This window comes from Ovis aries, chromosome 17 (genome assembly GCF_016772045.2).
Source record: "Ovis aries strain OAR_USU_Benz2616 breed Rambouillet chromosome 17, ARS-UI_Ramb_v3.0, whole genome shotgun sequence".
NCBI classification, from domain to species: Eukaryota; Metazoa; Chordata; class Mammalia; order Artiodactyla; family Bovidae; genus Ovis; species Ovis aries.
The window spans coordinates 43,907,205-43,920,340 of record NC_056070.1 but is presented as its reverse complement, the minus strand read 5'-3'; the positions used below and the strand labels follow the sequence as shown (position 1 = coordinate 43,920,340).

The following is a 13,136-nucleotide window of genomic DNA, read 5'->3' as shown; positions in this document are numbered from 1 at the left end:
AAGTTATTCCCTTCAGGAAAGTAATTTCTTCTATATATTATGTCTTCACCTATTAATTTTTCTCTCTGCTGCCATTATCCAACTCAGTTCTGTACCTGTAGCATCAGGATTTATAATCACTCCTCTAAAAGAATGTTTGACTTGATTAAACTCTGTTCTTCCTGAAATCATCTAAAGTAATCCACTCAGAACACAAAATAGTGATTCTCTTTGATTTATATGCTGCACATCCACAAGAGTGGATGTACAATACATTTAAAAAGTTAATCTACAGAGATCCAGAGTATTTGAGTATGAATGTCTAAATGAAAGAGGTCACCTCTAAACCTTATACCAACCAGAACATAAAGCAACAAAGTACATAATGTTTATAAAAATAGGAAGTATAGACAAATTATTCTTCCTCCAGGGTTTACTAGTGTATGAAGGTGAAAGTGGTAGTCGCTCAGTTGTATCCGACTCTTTGCAATCCCATGGACTGTAGCCCTCTAGGCTCCTCTGTCAATGGAATTCTCCAGGCAAGAATATTGGAGTTGGTGGCCAGTCTTTTTTCCAGGGGATCTTCCCGACCCAGGGATCTAACCCGGGTCTCTACATTGCAGACGGATTTTTCTCCATCTGAGCCACCAGGGAAGCCTTTACTAGTGTATAATTTGTACTAATAGCTAGCAGAGAGAAAGAAAACCTGAGCCATGGTCTCAGGTGTGTAATGCATGGTTTGTTTGTTATTTTATCTGTCTAATAGGTACCTGGCATCTTGCTGGTACTTAGCGTTTATTGAAGGCGTATAGGTAGATTCCCTCGTGGCTCCATGGTAAAGAATTTGCTTGCCAACACAGGAGGTGCAGTTTTGATCCTTGGGTCAGGGAGGTCCCCTGGAGAAGAAAAAGGCAATCCACTCCAATATTCCTGCCGGGAGAATTCCAGGGACATAGGAGTCTGGTGGGCTACAGTCCATGGGGTCACAAATGAACCAGACACGACTTAGTGACTGAACAACAAAATAGGTGGATTATTTAGGAGCTTTATGGGAACAGCACAAACAGAAAAAGCCCAGCACAGACTTTCTATTAACATCCATCTGCATTGTCAAATAAGGTAACCAGGCAGACTATGCCATCAAGTGGGACTAGAATTTAGAATAGGATCCTAGGGTTAATAGAGGCCATGTCAGTGTAAGAAGTGATGGTACAAAGACCCTCATCCCTGGGACCTGGATGATGGACTCAGGGATAAGGGCCCAGGTTGGCAGAAAGTGCCATTAGATGTTCACATTCACAAGAGGCTGGCGAAGGCAAAACCAAAATAAATAAAGGGGACGGTTCTGCAGACCCCTACCATGGACCACACAGTCACTGCCCAGAGAGCAGCAGTGTTACTGGCTCACATCCAAAAGGCACCTGAGTCAAATCTCTCATTCTGGGACAACGAGTACAGGGAACCAGCTCTCGAGTCAGGCTTACTGAGACAAATGAGGAATGACATCATCAAGTAGATTTGCTACAGTGAACGGGAGGCAGCTGTGAAGCGACTGATGCGGTGCAGACCTCCTCGAACCAAGTCTGAAGTAGAAACACTTTGCCTGAAGAGTTTTGAAAATAAATCCATCTTCTAAATCTGAAGATGACTGAGAATCACACAGCAACAGAAAGATAACATGGAAACAGCATAAAGCTGGGTCAAGTTTTCTAAAGAGACACATGGAACAGTAGCTTGAGTCAGATCTTTGGGATGATATGTGTATTAAAAATAATATACAGCTAAACCAAATATGCTTGTACTTTTAGGAATTATTATTAACCAGAGAACATCTTAATAGTACTTAATACTTCATAAAGATACATCAATGCTATCTTTAAATTTTATTTTATTGAAGTATAGTTGATTTATAACATTGTGTTAATTAATGCTCTACACAAAGTGATTCAATTATACATAAATATACATTTTTTTCATATTCTTTTCCATTATGATTTATCACAAGAGATTGAATATAGTTCCCTGTGCTATACAGTAGGAAATTCTTATTATCCATCCTATATGTAATTGTTGGGAGTGGATTGATGTTGAAGCTGAAACTCTAATACTTTGCCCACCTGATGCAAAGAGCTGACTCATTGGAAAAGACCCTGATGCTGGGAAAGATTGAAGGCAAGAGGAGAAGGGGACAACAGAGGTTGAGATGGTTGGACGGCTTTACCGACTCAATGGACATGAGTTTGGGTAAACTCCAGGAGTTGGTGATGGACAGGGAGGCCTGGCGTGCTGCAGTCCATGGGGTTGCAAAGAGTCGGACACTACTGAGCGACTGAACTGAACTGAACTGATGTAACAGTTTGCATTTGCTAAACCCAATTCATCCCTCTCCCACCACCCACTTGGGAATGACAAGTCTGTTCTCTATATCTGTGAGTCTTTTTCATGGATATGTTCATTTGTGTCATGTTTTAGATTCCACTTATAAGTGATATCATATTTGTCTTTCTCTGTCTGACTTACCTCACTTAGTATGACAATCCCTATGATAAGTATGACTTAGTATGACAAGTCCATCCATGTTGCTGCTTCATTCTAAGACTGAGTAGTGTTCCACTGTATATGTGTACCACATCTTCTTTATCCATTCATCGGTCCATCATCCAAGTAACAGATATTGTTCAGCTGCTGTGTATCACACTTGCTGATTTATGAACATTTATCACTCATACCTTGCTGACCTGCTCAGCTGGACTCTTGTGCTGAGAGAAAGTGCAAAACCGTTTCATATATTCCTATCCTTCCAATATATATCTAGGTAACCCTCAGGAAATACTGTTTAACTAACTTAATTACAACATAATGGATTGCATATTCTCCTTGAACTATCCCTCCAGTTCTGACAGGAGAAGGCAAAGGTCTGTGCCTATAGGAGGAGCATTAGTGGTGGTGGTGGTGTTGGGAGGGGGTGTAGCGTGGCTGGCTGGGTGTCCTTGGTGACTTCCAGCTCTCTGGGTTTCAGTCCACTGTTATGGTACACACAAGATTTAGTCTGTGTGGTCTCCAAGCTCCTAGTCTCTGAGATCTAGAAATTCACATTGTTAACAGGACACAGAACCTCTCTGACTAATATTTTAAGTCAGCTAGTAAAGTAATGCTCAAAATTCTCCAAGCCAGACTTCAGCAATGCGTGAACAGTGAACTCCCTGATGTTCAAGCTGGTTTTAGAAAAGACAGAGGAACCAGAGATCAAATTGCCAACATCCGCTGGATCATGGAAAAAGCAAGAGAGTTCCAGCAAAACATCTATTTCTGCTTTATTGACTATGCCAAAGCCTTTGACTGTGTGGATCACAATAAACTGTGGAAAATCCTGAAAAAGATGGGAATACCAGACTACCTAACTTGCCTCCGGAGAAATCTGTATGCAGGTCAGGAAGCAACAGTTAGAACTGGACATGGAACAACAGACTGGTTCCAAATAGGAAAAGGAGTACGTCAAGGCTGTATATTGTCACCTTGCTTATTTAACTTCTATGCAGAGTACATCATGAGAAACGCTGGACTGGAAGAAACACAAGCTGGAATCAAGATTGCCGGGAGAAATATCAATAACCTCAGATATGCAGATGACACCACCCTTATGGCAGAAAGTGAAGAGGAGCTAAAAAGCCTCTTGATGAAAGTGAAAGAGGAGAGTGAAAAAGTTGACTTAAAGCTCAACATTCAGAAAACGAAGATCATGGCATCTGGTCCCATCACTTCATGGGAAATGGATGGGGAAACAGAGGAAACAGTGTCAGACTTTGTTTTTTTTGGCTCCAAGATCACTGCAGATGGTGACTGCAGCCATGAAATTAAAAGACACTTGCTCCTTGGAAGGAAAGTTATGACCAACCTAGATAGTATATTCAAAAGCAGAGACACTGCTTTGACGACTAAGGTCCACCTAGTCAAGGCTATGGTTTCTCCTGTGGTCATGTATGGATGTGAGAGTTGGACTGTGAAGAAGGCTGAGCTCCAAAGAATGGATGTGTTTGAAGTGTGGTGTTGGAGAAGACTCTTGAGGGTCCCTTGGACTGCAAGGAGATCCAACCAGTCCATTCTGAAGGAGATCAGCCCTGGGATTTCTTTGGAGGGAATGATGCTACAGCTGAAACTCCAGTACTTTGGCCACCTCATGCGAAGAGGTGACTCATTGGAAAAGACTCTGATGCTGGGAGGGATTGGGGGCAGGAGGAGAAGGGGATGACAGAGGATGAGATGGCTGGATGGTATCACAGACTCGATGGACATGAGTCTGAGTGAACTCCAGGAGATGGTGATGGACAGGGAGGCCTGGCATGCTTTGATTCATGGGGTCGCAAAGAGTAGGACACGACTGAGCGACAGAACTGAACTGAACTGGGCCATTCAAGACCTGTATTGTGTTGAACCAGAAAAAAATGTATTTCTCATGAAGATATGGGTGGTGTAACTTCAGGTTTCCTTCCTCATCTAGATCCCTTGAGATTTGGGAATTGCTGGGAGGTGCAGCATTTTCTAGAGAGGGGGAGAAGTCAGGCTGCACCCAGGGAGGACAGCTGGGAAAACCTTTTGGGTAAACTGACTAAACATATTTCAGGAAAAGGAAGAATTACTAACTCCAAAAATTAGCTGTCTTTTTTCATTCTAAATTAGTATTTACATTCATACCTAGTTTTTTTTTTTTTTTTTTTTTACTGTCTGTGAAAGTGAAAGTGAAAGTGAAGTTGCTCAGTCGTGTCTGACTCTTTGCGGCCCCACGGTTCCTCAGTCCATGGAATTTTCCAGGTAAGATTACTGGAGTGGGTTGCCATTTCCTTCTCCAGTGGATCTTCCCAACCCAGGGATTGAACCTGGGTCTCCTGCACGGCAGGCAGACGCTTTACCATCTGAGCCACCAGGGAGATCTTGTACTTTACTGTCTATACTTTTTATTTGTTTTTTAAAATATAAATTTATTTATTTTAATTGGAGGTTAATTACTTTACAATATTGTATTGGTTTTGCCATCCAGTTTTATATTTGTAATCTCTTATTTTTTCTCTTTGTTTCTTAAGAGAACTATCTCCCCCAAGTGTATAAACTTCAGGCTGCCCACCACCTGAATGGGGTCCCATGAACACCTGCTTGTAAATATTGCCCTGACTTGTCTTTATTTCTAACCATGGATGGGTGCTTTCTCATCTCCTACACCTGTAGATGTTCCCCATGCTTGTCCAGTTTCCATTTCACCATCCACTGAGATCTGAGGATCAAGGACTGTCTGAACTTGTACGGCAGTAAGTCATTTGGAGACTGAATGTCCTGACTGAGGTTTCCTAATCCTGGGTTCTTGACCCTGTTCTTGTGGTTCCCTGGATTTTCTCAGAGAATGTGCCTTGAGTTTGAGAACTAGTCTTCATATAAAATGGAGCACTTGGCATGTATTCTAAACTTCCCAGGAGGAGCAGTTGCATATTAACAGCCTTCCACAGAGCGCCTGGTGTGTACCTGATGTGACGTTTGGTCTGACAACTCCATCCTTATCAGGAGGGCGGTGCCCCCTTCACTGGTCATATCTGGTCATTTTCTCACACCTGTATTGGCTCGTCATCCATGACATATAACTGCCGACATTCTGACAATACATCAATCTCTTGCTTCCTCAGGACCTTCTTCCTACATTTTTCAGTAACTGACCCATCAATCTTATGTTTCAAAAGGTTGCATGGAATCAAATAGATCCTGGTGACAGTCATTTCAGGAGCAAGATGCAGAGAAATTGATGGGCACGTGATACTTAATGATGTTCTTACATATGAAATACATTTTTCCCATCACTCGATATCAAAAAATTCTGAGATATTTTTTATTTTTCCTGTTTATACTTCTCTTTGCTATTTTGATGTCTGTTGTTAAATAATTTTGTTCTTTGTATCATTTTAAAGAAGATATTTAAACTTAAAAGCATACCTTTTCCATTTTATTTGCCAAATGATTCTTTTTAGCTCAGAACACTAAAATGTCAATTTTTAGTGTGATTTTTAGAATACAAAAGAACACACATTGGGGAGAGATATATTTTACATTTCATTTATACAGTTTTATAAGCCAGTGTTATACATAGAAATGTTTATTATTTTAAGGAAAACAAAAAGTTCAAGAAATCGTGTTATATCAATCAGGAGAATACCATGGCCCCTACTTCTAACTAAATAGTTCTATTTTTAAAATTTATGGCATAGAACTTGTAAATTCAGAACATTGTATTCTTAGAGTGTTCAGGTTAAGATTTTCATGATATACAAGAAAAGAGAAACAGAGTGTTGTGGGAAATCGGTATCCCTTGGAACGGCCAGAAAGTGCACCCACCAAGTAGCGCTGGACATCACAACCACCTTTGAGGTGAATGCTTGAGAGTTCCTGAGTTTATGCAATAAAAGACTGTAGTGTCTTCTGGTAGTGTTTATCTGGAGTCCTAAGCAAACCCAGGAAAATCTGCTAAATGGGATTTGAATTCATTGGTACTGTCCTTTAAATGGTTTGTCTTCTCCTGTGGTGGGGGGGGGGTGGGCTTTACAGGTGGCACTAATGGTAAAGAACCCAGCTGCCAATGCAAGGGACTTAAGAGATGTGAGTTCAATCCCTGGGTCGGGAAGATCGCCTGGAGAAGGACATGGCAATCCACTCCAGTGTTGTTGCCTGGAGAATCCCATGGACAGAGGACCCTGGTGGTCTATCATGTATGGGGTTGCAAACAGTCAGACATGACTGAAGTGACTTAGCACACACGCATGCACAGGGATGTGGATAGGTCAAATATATTAGGCTGAATTTTGTCTCCCATTCAGATTCATACATTGAAGTGTTAATTCCCGATACCTCAGAATGTGACCTTGTTGGGAAACATAACTGCGGCAGAGGTAATTAGTTTAAATAAGGTTCAAGTGGAGAGTGGGGTGGGTCCCTGACCCAATGGGAGTGGTGTCCTTATAAAAAGAGGAAGTTGGAACACAGACGTGCACACAGGGAGAACACCCCGTGAAGATGAAAGCAGAGATGAGGGAAGGCAACCAAGGGAAGGAAGATCAAAGATTGTCAGCAAGCCCACAGGTGCCAGGAGAGAGGCCCCAGACTGACTTCCTCGCAAGCGTCCAAGGGACCCAACCGCTAGGACTGTGACACAGTTCATTTCTCTTGTAGAAGCCACCAAGTTTGAGGTCTTCCCTTGTTCTTAAGAAAACTCTGTCAAAGTTGTTACGAGCTTTTCTGAAGAATAAAATGCATACTTGCCTTTGGAGCAAACTGAGTGGCACCCAAGTCTGTCCCACCTAATGTCTCTTTCCCAGATCCTCTGGTTTCTAACCCTGTTCATGTTAGCATTGCTTTTTGTATTAGTATGAGAAACATATTTGCTTGTATCATCAAAAAAAGAATTTGGAGTTGGATTTCACCACAAGCCAATAATTTCTCAACTGAACAAATTAGTAAAATCCCCACAACTTCTTGCATCACTGGAATGTCCCCCGTAATCCCAAAAGGGATGGGCAGCTTCTGCCAGAGCCCCCATGCTGTGCACATTCCAGACCCCGAGGAAGAAGCGTGTCAGCCCTGGGGACTTCCACAGTCCACAAACTGAGCTTCCCTCCCTCTGGCAGAGGGCAGAGAAGTGCTAGATATTTCTAGATTTCTTTCTTTTTTTGACATTACATTTGACAATAAACAAAATGTAGGTGGATCACTTGGAAAGTTATGGAAATTAGAGTTTTGTTTATAGAGTGTTTCCCTCAAGTTCCATGTATTAATCACTGTCACTTAAAAGAGCTTCAAATAGTAGTACAGCCTCAGTCAAGGTCACATATAGATGTCTATAGCAGGGAGTCAGATGGCAGGGCAAACCTGAGCTTCTCAAGCAGGGGTCACGCTGGTTCAGGGGTGTTTCCAAGGAAAGCATGCAGACAAGGAGGGCATGGCAGTGCATCTGGGAGGAGAGAGACCACTGGTATTCAGAGGGCAGGATCTGAATACTTGTTTCCTATAACAAGTAGGACAGTTTTGGTGAGAACACAAGCTCAGACTAATGCCTCCTCCAGTTGCACATGGGTTGGTGTTCTTCCTACACTGAACCTCCCCCAGGACCACAGCTAGGAGATGTTGATGGATCTCCTTTAGGTCTTTCCAAGTCATGACAAACACAGAAAGTGAATGGTGCAGGGTAGCAGGAATGGAATTCATAGTTCTGCCTAAGAATTAGAAATGGAGGGATTTCCCTGGTGGTCCAGTGGTCAAGAGTCCACCTGCCAACGCATGGGACACGGGTTCAATCCCCAGTCCAGGAAGATTCCCCATGCAGCAGAGTAACTAATACCCTGTTCTACAACAAGGGAATCTACTGCAATGAGAAGCCTGAGCATCACAACTAGAGAGTCGCCCTCACTTGTCACAACTAGAGGAAGTCTGCAAGCAGTAATGAAGACCCAGCACAGACAAAAGAAAAGATAAAATAAATTAGGAATGGAAGAACACTAATGCTATCAAAGTATTATTTTTCAACAAGCTATGTACAATTACACTGACACTTGAAAAACACATATCCCCTAGCATTTTTTTTTCCAGTATGAGTTTTTAGGTAGATTCAATGAGATCTTACATGAAAATGACTGCTAAAATCATGTTTGCTACATTTCAACCACTTAAAAAATCTGTTCTTCAAATTTTTCTTGTTCATCCCCCATGCGTGGCCCTTGGATTTTGAACAGTAGGAGGTAGACATGAAGCTCTAGAAGAGGTTCTCCAAACCCAGCATGAAGATGCCAGAATGCATCTTACTGTGAGAGAGGTTGGGCTTTCCAGATGGCTCAGACAGTAAAGAATCTGCTGCAATACAGGAGACCAGGGTTCAATCCTGGGTTGGGAAGACCCCTTGGAGAAGGGCATGAAAGCCCACTCCAGCATTCTTTCCTGGAGAATTCCATGGACCAAGGAGCCTGGCGGGCTATAGTCCATGGAGTCGCAAAAAAGTCAGACACAACGGAGCGACTAACACTTTCATGAGAGAGGTTGGGTATTTAGGGATGGGAGGTGAACATCTTGTGGGCACACAGTGTACAGTGTCAATATGAACCAGGGACAGTGCCCTGCAGGAAATAAAATGTGCCCTTTCTGTGTGATTGTCGTGAATAGTAATGTTTCAAGTGAGGTCTTGGACAGTCTCCTGAAGAGACGTACAATAGGAACCCCTCAGATATGGATGCAAATTAAAGAACTACTTTGGTGAAGACTCAGTTATCAGACAGAAATGTCTTCCAGTCCCTGCTCCTGGCAGGACTTCCATCCAAGTCTCTAGGACCACCTGCCTTTGATTGCATCTCAGCTCCAGCATTTGTACGCTGCTCCCAGTTGGACGATCCTGAACTGGATGGTCTCTGTGTTCCTGAGAAGAGGACTTCTCAGCGTGTCCTCTTTCCTCTGTCCCCTGAAACTCTGCTATCATGGGTGGACCCGGACCCAGCACTTCAGACTGACTGCGTGGGAGTCGGCAGAAGAGATACACTAAAGTAAAGCGACCCTCCCAGCCTGGCCTGCAGTCAGCTTCCGAGTCTGTCTCTGCTGTTATAGGATGTAATTGTTTGACAGAGTCATGAATTTCGAGTCCCTCCCCAGAGAAAAGGTCTAAGCTACGTAGGTGGCCTTGACAATGAGAAGCTTTCGCTGAAAAATGGGGCTGTTGAGCTCAGCTGGAATGAACTTGCTGAAGAAGTAGATGCTATTTGCTCCACGTCCCTTACTCAGTGCAGCCATAGAGAGGGGACAGGTCCCTGTGACCCTGTGGTCCCTGTGAGCAGGTGCAGTTCCTGTGAAGGAGAAAGCACCACATGGGAGCCCGCAGCCTCGGGATTTTATTTGGTCTTTGGCGGAGGGCAGCGGAGAATAGTAGCTGGGAACAGGGGCTGCATGCCTGGGACTCCAGGCGCAGACTTCCGGGTCTCCATCTGCAAACAAAGAGCCCAGGAACCCAGAGCTGGAGGGCCCCAGCCTGCAGAAGCTGTGTATCTGGGGTGTCTTATTTCTAGCAGCTGCAGCTGAGTAACACAGGTCAGAGCACAACAAGCTGCAGGGCTGGGGGCCCACATCACAGCTTGGAAGTGATAGGAGCCCCAGGTCTGTCTCATCCCTGGGACAGAGGCAGCCAAAGGCTGGTGAGCAGAGCTGGGGCCCCACAGGAGGAAGGAGGCCCTCCCTTGGGATTTGAGGCCCTCCCATTGCATTCCTCAAATTCTTAGCAGTTTATCTTTGAATTTGTGTTTTGAAAGTGACAACTGATGGGAAGCATTTGCCAGGGGCTTCAGACCTCAGCTCAGGCCTTCACTGCTGCCCTTGGCCCAGTGAGGATCTGAGTCTAGGCACAGCAAAGGTGAAGGTCAGATGTGCACAGGCCCAGGAATAGAACAGTCTGCACAACCCAGGGAGAGTCTCTGGGCCCAAGGGAGTATAAGAAGAAAAGTAGCGAGACCTGGGGACCATAGAGGAAAGAAAAAAGCATCCTTCCTGGTTTTTGAGCAAAGGGTCCCACATTTCGATAATCTCAAGTCCTGTAACATGTCACTGACAGGCACCATCACTGTGATCAAGCAGTTGTCTGCATTCCCAGATGAGGTGAATGGCGGGGCCAGCGCATCCCTCATGCACAGGGCTGTCATTACTGATGCTCATCATGGAATTAGGAATATTAACAAATGATCATGCAACAATCAATCGGGGTCTACAGAGGGTTCACATCTCAGGGAAGAAAAAGAGCTCGCTTTAATTATATCTAGCTCCCAGCTTGACAAACTCTGCTATTGTTCCAAAGGCAATTATAACTAAATAGAACATTGCAGGTTGGGGATTTTATTAAAAAAATTTCAGGAGGATACACATTCTAAACAGAGCTGCTCATTTTCATTATTGAGTCTGAGTCTAATTTCTCAATATGTTTTTCTTAATAGGTAGGTATTGTTTTTCCATTATATTTATAAAACGATGTAGTATATGGATTTCTGGACATGAGCTTCATATGTTATGTGTATTTATTTTTGTAGATTTGTACACATCTTCATGAGGCCCCTATAAAAACTGCCAGGTATGAATAATATCTAAATTCATATCTTTACTCCTCCAATTAAAACAAAAGCCACTTATGAATACAGTTATTCACATTTTCTTAAGAAGATGATTTCTAAGGCTTTTCAATAATTTTTTCTCTCTCGAGTATTGCCATTTCTGTCAGTTTCTGTGTGTATTTAAATTTTAAAACTTCCAAGCCCATTGTGAAGTCTGACCATACCGCCTATGTAAGATTCTTTCCTGTTTTACTTCATATTTATTTTTCATTGACGTTTAGTTGATTACAGTGTTGTGTTAGTTTCAGGAGTACAATAAAGTGACTCAGTTATACATATACACACATATGTGTATATACATTCTTTTCCAGGTTCTTTTCCCTTATAGGTTATTGCAAAATATTAAGTATATTACTTTATGTTTAAATTACATTAAAAAAAAAACCACACAAGTATGGAGTACCCTTATCCTCAGGACACTCTTAGGTCTTGTTCAAGTAGTTGTCAGATACAGTCAATATTTTCTTTATGAAGCCCCTGCTTCCTTCGAGGAGTGGAAGCTATTTCCTGGCTCTGTGATTGGCCATGTGAACATTTTCTTGCCAATCAAATATGGCAGTGGAGACACTACTGCAGTTCAGAGACTAGAACTCAGGAGGCTTCCTCTCTCTGAAAGCTGCTGCCTGCCCATGCTGTCCTGCTGGTGGAGGAGAGCCCACATGAAGTGGGATGAGTCATTTAGCTCAGGCCCTCCTGGACCAGCCAGCTGACCACAGATGGAGGCACAAGCCTGGCCTCCTAGCTGATTGATCATGACTTCACATCACTTCTGTACTCTCAGTCAGTTCAGTGGCTCAGTTGTGTCCAACTCTTTGCGACCCCATGAACTGCAGCACGCCAGGCCGTCCTGTCCATCACCAGCTCCTGGAGTTTACCCAAACTCACATCCATTGAGTCAGTGATGCCATCCAGCCATCTCATCCTCTGTCGTCCCCTTCTCCTCCTGCCCTCAATCTTTCCCAGCATCAGGGTCTTTTCAACAAGAAAAGACCCTATACTCTAGTCAACAAGAAATAAAGACGAAGAAAAAAATCAGATTGATTTATAGTCACAATCAGTTCACAATTTAACTGGCTTGTGGACATCTACATATGCAGCAGCTATGCTACAAATATGCTCAGGTAGTCTAAGCCAAAATTGTCCGGTGGATTCCCAAAGTACATGCTTGCCGGGCATCTGTGAGGACAACATTGTTCTCGGGAGAGAAAGAGATGGAAGCAGAGATAGAGACAGAACAGACAGAACAGACAGAACAACAGAAACCAGTAATTGCCCTCAGGGACCTGGAGACAGGTCTACATGGCTGGACACACACAGAAGAAAAGTGGGAGCTCACTGAGAAGGAGACTGGAGAACGTGGGCACTGAGTCATTGAGGCCTTTTGCTGTTCCTTACTATGCATCACCTGTAGCACCTTGGGGTGGACACAGATGCTTCAGAGCATTGGGTATGTTAAAAGAGGTGGAGCTGGTAACACTGGGCATCCCAGTTACATTGTTCTACATTTGCCTATAACTCCAAGCCACAGACATCCCCCATTCAAAGTCACTTTCTCCTATTTCAAACATGGTGGTAAATATTTGGGGGTGGGGTGAGGAAGAAGGATATCTTACCATCTCCCTTGAGTTATCTCTGTGGCTTCTCTTGCCTCTTCCAACTTCTGTATAAAGCTGCTCTCAGTACCTCCCCCTAAATGGGTCCTGATCCCTTGTTCACACATCACTGGATTGTTGAATGTCTGTCAGGCCACACTGCTCCTCTTGACATCAGTTTTTCTATGCTGTAATACAGTCACAAGAGGCTCTATGGGTATCTACTTTTCTTGAAAAGATTGGGTAGAGGGAATTCCAAGGAAGGACTCCTATAGTTTGCCTGGAGTACTGGATCCTGTTTGATCACATTTGCTCTTTTATCCATCATTTACTTTAAAGGAAAATCAGGTTTCTCAAAATGAATATCATGTCATGTCACTTTCCTATTTAAAATTTTTTCCAT

General features: G+C 43.2%; 1 non-coding gene across 1 annotated transcript; it reads right to left on the bottom strand.

Annotated features, from left to right (window-relative positions):
• Window positions 1-4,832: 4,832 nt before the first annotated feature.
• TRNAG-GCC (transfer RNA glycine (anticodon GCC)) lies at window positions 4,833-4,904 on the bottom strand. The gene has a single exon. It is a non-coding gene; the product is annotated as a tRNA-Gly (tRNA).
• Between the last annotated feature and the right edge of the window lie 8,232 nt (window positions 4,905-13,136).